Below are 11828 nucleotides of genomic sequence, written 5' to 3'. Positions count from 1 at the left end.
AAAATAGTATTTTGGAGTTTACATACCAAAGGTTCGTCATTTGAACTCCTTACATCTTTATCTAATGATATCCTTATTTGGTCCTGATCTATTATAGTTTTCACTTCCTTAGCTCCCTTAGATTTTCTTCCACTTCCATTTGTAGGTGTGTTCGCAGATGCAACTTGTTTACTCTTTTTTCTTTGTCCTCCTTCAGTTACAAACCAATATTACAAACACTTTAAATGCTAGAACAAAATCAAGAAATACAGTAAAAGTTGTTAAGATAGGAACCATTTTATGGAAGAGTAAATTGATTGTCTGTATACTTTTAATTCTTGTCAACTCCATCAATAAACATTTTATATCCTAAAATATCAAAAGTTCCATTTGTTTTCAGTAGACCTAAATAGTCTTTTGGTTCTCTCAACTTATACATCGACTAAACAACATTATCCTTAGAGAGAACTATATCTATAACTGCCCCATTATCATCAAATCGAGACCTATTTTCCTTCTTACTTTTTGATGATTGTGATCCTCTTCAATCCCAGGCATAAGATGATTAACACACAATGGTACTTGAACAAAATGCACAAATAAACATTGAGGATGTGAATTGATAATACTGTTTCACAAATGATTTTGGCGTCTCACCCTTTATCACTGGTGCTTTGACTTTATTAGCCCTCTTCTTTGGTGACTTGCAAATGAAGAATTAGCAAAGTAAAAAATCTAAGATAAGATTAATCCACTAAAATTAGAAAATGATAAAAATTGAATCTGGCTTGTCATTAAGAATTATCCATTTGTACAAATATGTGCTTTTTGAGTTGTATGATAACCCTTGCTTGATGAGTATCAGAAACTTCTCCCACTGTATCCTTCCTTTCACCAGTTTGAAGTTTCTGGTTACATGCACACAATCATGACTTTACATCACAAAGCATTCACATTCTAACAATTTTCATGTTCTTTCATTACATTTTGATCTAAACAACAAATTCTAAACTTTCACTTATTCAAATGACTAATCTAAAAATGGGTCCTATTAAAGAATCTAATATAAATTCAAATAATGTATCTAAATTCTAAACAAATCAAAACATAAAATCTATGATTTAAACTTATCTCATCACTTACACATAATAACAATACCCACCTTGTCATGTGGACAGTCTTGGGGGATAGGTTACAACATTGTATTTGGATCCAATTCAATCTAATGAGCCAACTAGATCTGCTCTACATTTGAATGTCTCAAGTATTGCCTTGTGGTTTGACTCACGAACTTTCCAAAGAATCTTCTTATGTGGTTTTCCACCATATTTTATCAAGTGGACATTTGACGCGACAAAAAGGTTTGAATAATGAAAAATCTTCCTCTCTATTTGCCAATCCTCAAATAACCACAAGTTAGGGTTCTTCATAGAATATCATCTAAGCCATGTGCCGGTTACAACCACTGCACCAACATGGTACTCTAAACCTTCACCATCTATAAATAAGTGATCTAACTTTGTTTGACTTGGACACAATGGCACAAATAATAATATGTCCCTTCTTCATTTTCTTCAGGTGCAATAATAGCAAAAACATGGCCTATAGTGACAAATGTACAAAATACTGTCATTAATTCAGAAAATACTTAGGTAAAAGTTATAAAGTTACATATTGAAAATATATATATATATATATATATATATATATATATATATATATATATAAATAAAACCAAGTTGTACTAGATCAGACAAGCGGTCAAAGTCAATAGATGAATCCATTTGTCCACCCATTCAGTCAACTCATAGTCATCCCAATTTTTCTCTACACATGATGCAAAATAGCACGTCATTTTCTGTGTGTGGATACTCCATGAACTTGCATTAGAGCTTCTAAAAGAGTGCAACTCACTAGATCTTGTTAGTGTGCAACAATCCTGATATGGTGCAATGTTAGTATTATCTATCAACCAAAAAAATCTACGAACCGTAGACTCACCTTCCATACGTGGACCTATTGTAGTGTTACACCACTAGACAATGGATTTTGCATCTATCAATATTGCTCCATCTTTGTACTTTAGTTCTTCATGAGCTAAGGCTCTTTTGATGCATGCGTCTGCACCATCGTGCTCTCCCTTTCCATGACAAGCCTCTGTGAAATTCCACATTTATTGAATTCTACACAACTTGTGCATCCTGCTCAACCAATAGAACATCTGTGCATTCTTGAATTGAGATGTGCAATTTTCTGACCAAATAATGTGCTAACGATATGTGATGCCCCTGTTAGCCAAATCTCCATTAAATAGTTGAAAATAAGCCTGTACAAACTCTGTAGAATGTGATCAATCATCACTGATGTAAAAATGGTACTCCCTCAAAATCTTCCTATCATCCTCTATACTTGTAGGGTAATGCATGAATGTTATGTGAACAAATATGGAATACTTTGCTTGCACCTCATTTCATGGTTGTAGTGTGTAGTTCTCTACGAAGTCTACAACTGAAACAATGGTATCCAATGGAAACATATCCTTGCACAACTTGAATTGCAAATCCATCCATCGAGCTCTATGTGTATGCCTTGCATACTCGTAAATAATCTTTGCACAAAAAATCTTCATGAACTCATACACTGGAATCTTTTCAATGACTAAATCACATATTTTGCCATATTTCTCATCTTTTAGAGCATATATGACTGTCTTAAATTTTTCGTAATCTACTATTTTATTTCCAATTGCATGTGTACTATCCATATGTTGACAAGTTGATAAAAGTTGCAAAGAATCACAGAATAAGCATGTACCATCCAAGCATGATGTCTTGTAAAATTGTTGGTTGTCACCTATTTCACATAAAATGTTGGATATGAATTCCCTTGAAGATCTTGGTGGCTCATTCATGTCACGATCCTGCAAAAAAAACTCAAAATACAAAAACACATATATATGCCTAAAAACATCAAAATGGTTAGAAAAATCAATATGTATCCTACAACAACAAATTGTACATGTGTGATTTATCTTGACATAGAAAGGTTTACCCATCTCAAAAAATCTTTGTCTTATTCGAATTTGAGGATACATACCAATAAATTTTGCAAAAAAATGTGTTTGAGTTGAGTCCAAAAAATGTTTCGCATGTGAGTCGTGATTTTGGCTACCAATCCTCCTTCTTACAACATCTCTTTGATTCGGGGAAACATGTGTGTTATTTTTCCAAAAATCTTTGATCAATGATTTCAAAGCTTCACTAATTTCTTTATCCTTTCACAGTAGTCTACCGCTAAATGTTCATAACTCATTTTTTGTTGGATCTTCCAATCTCTCACACCTTAGCATGGCTCTCCTTAGAGTACTTTTATCAATTTTTAATATTTTTCTTGTCTTTCTCATGAGTTGAGCTTTCTTCATTTGGATACTTACTATTGTCGATGTAAGTACTCGTTTTGTGATATTACTATCTTTGGTGTGTGATTTAGAACCCACTTTGTCATAAGCACTCATTAGATTCTTTACAATGTTTTTTTCATTTGAATCGTCCATCATTCTTAGCCCAAGAATCTTCATGATAGGCCTAAATTTCAAATTTCTCATCATTTCAACAAATAATTGGCATTGACCTGTAGTATTTAATTCTTCAAAAAATAATCTCCACATATGATTAACTTTTCTTTGACAAGTACACTTGCTAATCTTCTTAGGCATTGATTTCAAAATGTTAGTATCAATATTAATCAAATATTTTGGTCTTCTAAAATGAATTCTAGAAGGTGTTATAATCTCTTCCATTCTCTCAACATTTTGAACATCAACATAAGGTTGAGTATATTGCATACCTTGAACCAAAGATGATGTGCCTTGGCAATAAGATGCAAAAGATGGAATATCACCTACTTGATATGTTGATGATGTGTCTTCAACATGACATGATGGAGTGTGCATATCATCAAATCTACAAATTTGTCTCTTCAACATGAGAAGATGACATGACTTCAATATTGGAAGATGATGTAGCTTTACAATTCAATTGTCTTCTTGAGTGTAACAGTCTCATTTATTCTCTTTGTCTTTCCAATTCTTCCTCTTTGTTTCTTTGTATCGATGCTTCTTGATCCTCTTCAAAAGTCAATTCTTCATTATTGCTTTTCAATTTTCTTTGTCACGTAGTAGTTTTATTTTATCTCTTTTAATTGCCAAATCTCTCTCCCTATCTTCATTTGTTTGAGTTTTTGGTTTCTTCCTTGGCATGATGATGATTTCTACATGTCAAATTATTCAAAAAATTGAATTACTTGCAATGTGTAAATTACAAATCATTCAAATATATATAAAACTTACAATTATTTGAATGAATACACAATATATATCAAACAACTTGTCAAATTTCTAACCATTTCGAAATAACATTTCATTCAAACATACAAATTGCAATGAATTCACTATATATTAAACAACATGTCAAATTATAATCAAATATGTATCTATATATCAACAAAAAATATTTAAAAAGGATTGCACTAACCTTTTCTGTACAAAGAATATTTAAAAAGTCTTCAAATCGCATATCCAATGATTGAATTTGGTGTTTGCTAGCTTCAAAAAGTCTTCAAATAGTGTTTTTTATGTTGAAACCCATTTTTTTGTCAGAAAAATATAATGCACAATAGAACAAAAGCAAAGAATGGATGAAATGGGAACCAAACTTGCTTTTTTACCATTTTTGGGTGATTTGACATAGTGTGTACACACTATAGCACGTACGCACTATGTCAAAACACATCTCTCCCTATCCCACCATCCCCCATCCCCTACTCTCTCTCTCTTCTCCCATCCCCTACTCTCTCTCACACTCTCCCTCTCCTACTCCCTCTCCCATTGCCTACTCTCTCTCACTCTCCCTCTCCTACTCCCTCTCCAATCACCTACTCTCTCTCCCATCCCCTACTCTCTCTCTCTCCTCTCCTACTCTCTCTCTCATACACTCCCATCCCTCCCTCTCTCTCTGGATACTCTCTCTCTCTCTCTCTCTCTCCCCCTACTCTCTCTCCCCTCTCCCATCCCCCCCCCTCTCTCTCTCCCCCCCTCTCCCATCCCCTACAGTCTCTCACTCTCCCTCTCCCACTACCTACTCTCTCTCTCTCTCTCTCTCCCTCTTCCACTACCTACTCTCTCTCTCTCCCTCTTCCACTACCTACTCTCTCTCTCTCCCTCCCTCTTCCACTACCTACTCTCTCTCACCCTCTCTCCTCTCCCATCCTCTACTCTCTAGATCTCTCACACACACTCCCATCCCCCCCTCTCTTCCACTCCCTCTCCCACTACCTACTATCTCTCTCTCTCTCTCTCTCTCTCTCTCTCTCTATCTATCTCTCTCTCTCTACTCTCTCTCCCATCCCCTACTCTCACTCTCTCTCACACTCTCTCCCATCCCCTACTCTCTCTCTCTCTCCCATCCTGTTCTCTCTCTCTCTCTCTGCCACCTCTTACTCTCTCTCACACTCTCTCTCATCCCTACTCTCTCTCTTACACACACTCCCATCCCCCCTCTCTCTCCCTCTCCCACTCCCTCTCCCACCACCTAGTCTCTCTCTCCCATTCACTAATCTCTCTCTCTCTACTCTCTCTCTCTCTCCTCTCTCCCACTGCCTACTCTCTCTCTCACTCTCTCCCTCTCTAGTCTCTCTCTACACCCCCTATTCTCTCTCACATTTTCACACTCTCTCCCATACCCTACTCTCTCTCTCTCTCTCTCTCTCTCCCACTCCCTCTCCCATCACCTACTCTCTCTCTCTCACATCCCCTACTCTCTCTCGAGCTACTATCTCTCCACCCTCTTCGATTCCCTACTCTCTCTCTTTCACACACATGCACTCCCATCCTCCTCCCTCTTGCTCTCCCTCTCCACTCCATCTCCCATCGCCTACTCTCTCTCCCCCATCCCCTACTCTCAATCTCTCTCTCTCTCTCTCTCTCTCTCTCTCTCTCTCTCTCTCTCTCCCATCTTGTACTCTTTCTCTCCCCATCCCCTACTCTCAATCTCTCTCTCCCACCCTATACTCTCTCTGCCACCCCCACTCTCTCTCACACTTCCTCTCTCTCCCATCCCCTACTCTCTCTCTCTCTCTTACACACATTTCCATTCCCCCCTCTCTCTCCCTCTCCCTCTCCCTCTTCCACTACCTACTCTCTCTCTCTCCCATCCCCTACTCTATCTCTCTTATACACACTCCCATTCTCCCTCTCTCCCTCCCACTCCCTCTCCCACTTCCTACTGTCTCTCACTCTCTCACTCTCTCTCTACCATCCCTACTCTCTCTCACACTCTCTCCCATCCCTTACTCTCTCTTACATACACTCCCATCCCCCCCCTCTCTCTCTCCCCCCCTCTCCCACTCCCTCTCCCACTGCCTAATCTCTTTCTCTCCCATCCCCTACTATCTCTATCTCTCTCTCCCCTCTCCCATTCCCTACTCTCTCTTTCACACACACACACACCCATCCCCTACTCTATCTCTTAGTCACTCTCCCTCTCCCACTACCTACTCTCTTTCACTCTCTCTCACTCTCTCTCTCTCTCTCTCTCACTCTCTCTCTCTCTCTCTCTCTCTCTCCCTCCCTCCCCACTCTCTCTCTATCACCCCCTACTCTCTCTCACATTTTCACACTCTCTCCCATCCCCTACTCTCTCTCTCTCTCTCTCTCTCTCTCACACACACACACACACACACACACATTTCCATCCCCCCTCTCTCTCCCTCTCCCACTACCTCTCCCACCGCCTACTCTCTCTCTCCCATCCCCTACTCCCTCTTGAGCTACTCTCTCTCTCCCCCCTCTCCCATTCCCTACTATCTCTCTTTCACACACATGCACTCACATCCTCCTCTCTCTCACTCTCCCACTCCATCTCCCACTACCTTCTCTCTCTCTCTCTCTCTCTCTCTCTCTCTCTCTCTCTCTCTCTCTCTCTCTTCTCTCCCCCATTCCCTACTATCAATTTCTCTCTTCCATCCTATACTCTCTCTCTCTCTCTCCCCATCCCCTATTCTCAATCTCTCTCTCTCCCATCCTATACTCTCTCTTCCACCCCTACTCTCTCTCACACTTCCTCTCTCTCTCTCTCTCTCTCTCTCTCTCTCACTCTCATTCCCTACTCTCTCTCTATTACACACATTCCCATTCCCCCCTCTCTCTCCCTCTCCTACTCCCTTTCCCACCACCTACTCTCTCTCTTTCACACACACCATACACTCCCATCCCCCCTCTCTCTCTCCTCTCTCATCCCCTACTCTCTAGATCTCTCACACACACTCCCATCCCCCCTCTCTCTCCCTCTCCCACTCCCTCTTCCATCGCATATTGTCTCTCTCTCTCTCTCTATCACTCTCTCCCTCTATACTCTCTCTCCCTAATCCCCTTCTCTCTCTCTCTCCCCTTTCCCATCCCCTACTTTCTCTCTCTACCACCCCTACTCTCTCTCACACTCTCACAATCTCTCGCATGCCCTACTTTCTCTCTCACACACATTCACATCCTCCACTCTCTCTCTCTCTCTCTCTCTCTCTCTCTCTCTCTCTCTCTCTCTCTCTCTCTCTCTCTCCCTCTCTCGCTCCCTCTCCCACTACCTAATCTCTCTCTGCCATCTTGTACTCTCTCTGCCACCCCTACTCACTCTCTCAGACTTCCTCTCTCTCCCATCCCCTACTCTCAATCTCTCTCCCCCATTTGGTACTCTCTCTTTGCCACCCCTACTCTCTCACACTTCCTCTCTCTCCCATCCCCTACTCTCTCTCTCTCTCCTCCCCCATCCCCTACTTTCTCTCTATCTCTCTCTCTCTCTCTCTCTCTCACACACACACACACACACACACACACACACAGCCATCCCCCCCACCTTTCTCTTGCGCTTGCTTTGCATCTCTTCTTCCTTCTCTATGCACTATTTAGGTCTCAATAGTGCGTGCACACTATAGCACACACATGCTATTGAGACCCAAATTCAAAAGCTTTAAATAGTGCATATGTGCTATAGGGTGTATGCACTATTCAAAGTTTTGCATTAAAACCAAGTCTAAGGCTTGATTTTGCCTTGGAGATCTAACCCAAAGGTTTGGAGTTTATAAACAAGTCTAAGACGTGTTTTGTTGCAAACATACAAAAAATGATTGATTTTTCTTATGTGCTCTCCTTCAAGATTCCTTGTGGTTGGGCATCAATAAGATGAGGTTACATGACATTTTAGGTCTTTGTGTTAGCTATATAACCATATATTTTATTTTTAGTTTGAACTATTTCAAGTCTTTCATCTCTTATTTCTTTTGAATGTATGCCCTTTTTTTTGTAAAAAACCACCATGTACTAATTGGGTTGTAGATTTTAGCTCGTTCATCAAATTTTGCAACAACTTAGTTTTTTAGAAACTAGACTCCATTCTACACACTTTTAAAAAAAAAGTTTTGATTTTAGATTAGTTTTCAATTATTTCTAGGGGGAGCACACAAATATTTCACATTTTTGGGATGTGTTTAGTTAAAAAATTCATTAAAAAAAAATACACATTATAAAATTACTCGAAAAATTTGGGATAAACTACATAATGTTAAGTAACTTTTGACTAGAGCGATTAAAGAAATTCAAAAAAAAGTTAAAATTTTAGGGAGGCCACACTTTGTACTATGTTATGTTTTTTGGAATAAACAATACCACTTTTTGTGGCCCCCTTTTTTGAGGACCTAAAACTAAACCATTTTGAAAAAAAATTAGTAGTTTAGAAACTAGATTCAAAGGACTACGGCTTTTGTTTTTGTCATATCTTAAAATTTTGAGTGTAAGTATCTTTAAATTCTTGTTGAAGTTCAAAAATTGCTGATTTTAGGAAAACGTTGTCCACTTATACCCCCTTTTTGGCACCACAACTTGGTGCACTTACCCATTTGATAGTTGTATTAGTTATTTTTCCACTTTTGAACCATGTATGATAGGCTGAAAATTTGCTAGACTATATTGCTTGACAGGTTAAATTTTTATTAAACCATTAATATGATACTTAAATTTATCAAATCCCTTATAGCCAAATATTTTTTAAACATGTTGTAAACTTGTTTAAATATTAGTATGCAAAATATGAACTTAGAAACTTTCTTAAGTTAACATATATTGCTAATTGGTTCTCCTAGCTTTTTTGTTTTTCCTTTGGTTTTTTGGTTTGCTATGCTTGCCTGCTCTTTAAGAAGCTCTGTTTTCTTATGGCTAGTTCTAATGGCCTTCTATGGCCCATTGTTCTTTGTTGTTTTGCTTCATGCTCTAGATTTTAAGTCAATTTTATTTTGTTTACTATTGGGTTTTAGGCACCCATTGAACTAATTTTACTTAATCAAAACATATATTGCTAATTTATAATTACTTTTTAGAATTTTATATTATTTTATAAAACATATGGATTTAGAAACTTCAAGATATGAGTTTTTTGTAAATATTACTAATTTATATGTATATTATTTGATTTTTGACAATCAATGTTTATCTTAAAACGTAAAATGAAAGACATTAACATGACCAAATTGTCATAAAGTAGAAGTTCCATGTTTATGTTCATGCAACATTAGCCCATAGGAGTAACGTGTCTTGTACGATGAAGAAGATAACTCAAAAAAATATGAAATTAAATTTTTCATAGGTAGCCTAAAAGGTAATCTCAAATAACACATGTAACATCTAATATCAATTTGAATTGAATTTTGGTGTTGCATTGATACAAGTAATATATGATAAAATACTCGAATTAAATTTTAATTTTTAATTTTTAATTGTACTTTCATAGATTTTTTAGTCAAATAATAGTCAAATCACTTATAACTATCTTAGCAATTTTCTAGTTTGATCTCATCAAACACAACTGACTCAATTCTTGATATCAAAAATTGCAATCACAAATGTAACATCATGACACATAAAATAGTCTTCCTTCAGAATAGCAACTTTAGAAACATAGTGCAAGTTGCAACTCATTCTTTGTTCAAACAATTTCTAGTAATATACTAAAAATACTAAGTTATATTATCAACTTTCTACCAATCTTCATCAATGCATCACTTAACATCACTTTAGTTATACTAACATAATGTATGTACTATGACTATTTTTTAATTAAATTTAAATTATAAATATTGTCTTGCTTTCAAATAAAATAGGGAGTGTTCAAATCTCATAAGTTAGAGAAAACAATTTCCTTAAGAACATTTAAAAAATCAAATTTCTTATATAAATATTTATATTGAGTTAATGAAACCTATCAATATAATACCATAATTTTAAAAATTGTTCAAATAATTCAACAATATAATGAAACAAAATAGTGACAATGATATAAAAAACCATCATGCATTGAATTCAAATGATAAGTATATGTTTAGAGAAAATAGAAATTTTAGTTAATATAATTATAATTAAGATAGAAAATTTAATTATAGAATTTTTATTATTATCTATCTTTATATAACATTCTATAATTTATTATCAAGAAGTATTAAAAAAACATGAAAAATATAATAAAATAAATTTTGATTAAAAATACTTAAAAATTAAATAAAATAGAATTTTTTTAGAATTATAGATTTTATAACTACTATGAATTTTATTTAATTAAATTTAAATTATAAATATTGTCTTCTCTCAAATAAATTTGGCAGTGTTCAAATTTCATAAGTTAGATAAAAAAAATTCTTAGGAACATTAAACAAATATCACATTTCTTAGAAATTTTTTTTATAAGGAGTTACTAAAAATCTATCAATATGATACTATAATTTAAAAATCTTGTTCATAAACAAAATAGTAACTAACAAGTAATGATATAAAATAACCACCATGAATTTTAATATAATTTAAGAATAAAATTTAATTATATAAAATTTTTAATCTATCTTATATCACAATCTATAATTCATTAGTTTAAATAATAATTTTATGTAATTATATGAATAATATATTTCAAATTCAAATTTTTACAATGGAATGTGTTCATCATGTAAATTCTAAAAAATCATAGCTCTAACAAAAAAATTAGAAACTTGCTTCTAGAATTGAAATTTAAAATGCTAAACTTATAAAAAATTTAATTTTTAAATTTTTTTTACGGAGGGTATAAAATTATAATATTTTAATCATAAAGATTTATTATTATTGAGAAAAGTTTTATTATTTGGATTCATAAATAGGTTTTAACTTTAATCTTTTTACTAATGTGCATTTGTTTCTATGGATCTAACTTAAGCTTTCAAAGTGTTCTTACCTACAAAGGCTGAACAAAATAAGCTTTGACTTTAGGGGAACCTAATTAAGATGTAAATATTTTCTATTACATCTAAATGATTTTAAAGGTTGTAGTCTTATAAAAATTATTAATCTAATGTTTTAGATGCATTTGACAATGTAATTAGTAGTGGAAGAATGAATGATTTGTGTTTGTGTTATTTTTGGTTTGTTTAAATCTCTATTTTTGGTGCTCTATTTTCTCTATTTTTCAAATCATCAACAATTTGCTCCCATCAGCCCAAAAATGAATTGGAGGTTTGATGAGGAGTTGCAAAGATATTTTGAATTACATTTGGTAGAGGAAGCGATGAAAATATAAAGGTACATATTCCTCTATACACACATCCATCTCCCTCTCGTTATCTTTGTATATTTCTATACTCCTATATAGAGAAAGATCAAGCATAAATATGTAGATACGTACAAATAGATATGAATATGGAGAGATATAAAGAGTGGGAGAGAAAAATAGAGGAGATAGATGAAGGGAGGGAGGGAGAAAGAGATAGACAAGGAGACTTATGGG

The sequence above is a fragment of the Cupressus sempervirens genome, chromosome 2 (assembly GCF_028749045.1).
Source record: "Cupressus sempervirens isolate cs-2001-9-10 chromosome 2, ASM2874904v1, whole genome shotgun sequence".
NCBI lineage: Eukaryota > Viridiplantae > Streptophyta > Pinopsida > Cupressales > Cupressaceae > Cupressus > Cupressus sempervirens.
Note: the sequence above shows the minus strand (reverse complement) of the source record.